Consider the following 704-nt stretch of genomic DNA (forward strand, 5'->3'; position numbering starts at 1 on the left):
GCCACTGCACTCCAGTCTGGGCAACAGAGTGAGACTCCAGCTCATAAAAAAAAAAGAGATGAGGTCTCGCCAAGTTGCCCAGGCGGGTCTTGAACCCTCAGGGTCAGGCAATCCACTCACCTCAGCCTCCCAAGGTGTGGGATTACAGGCTGAGCCACCGAGCCCGGCAAATATTTTTTTTTACTTATTGTAGAGATGAGATCTCACCAAGTTTCCCAGGCTGGTCTTGAGACCTTGGGCTTAGGCAGTCCTCTCGCCTCTGCCTCCCAAAGTGCTGGGAAGACAGGCGTGAGCCACTGCACCAGGCCAGCCCATGCATCTTAAACACCTACTGTGCTGGTGGGGCAGGGACCATGAGTAAGTCGTGAACTTTGCACCCAGGGAGTCTGAGACCAGCACAGAGATAAGATTAGCACCCAGCTAGGCATGATGGCTCAGCCTGTAATCCCAGCACTTGGGGAGGCAGAGGCGAGAGGATTGCCTGAGCCCAGGGGTTCAAGACCAGCCTGGACATGGTGAGACCTTTTCTCTACAATAAATCAAAAAATTAGCTGGGCGTGGTGGCATGTGCCTGTGGTTCTAGTTGCTTGGAAGGCTGAGGCGGAAGGATCGCCGGAGCCCAGCAGGTTGAGGCTGCGGTGGCCGTGAGCGTGCCCCTGCCTTCCAGCCTGGGCAACAGAGTGAGACTCCGACTCAAAAAAAAA

Source organism: Carlito syrichta, unplaced genomic scaffold (genome assembly GCF_000164805.1).
Source record: "Carlito syrichta isolate Samal-C Ts95f unplaced genomic scaffold, Tarsius_syrichta-2.0.1 Scaffold136096, whole genome shotgun sequence".
NCBI classification, from domain to species: Eukaryota; Metazoa; Chordata; class Mammalia; order Primates; family Tarsiidae; genus Carlito; species Carlito syrichta.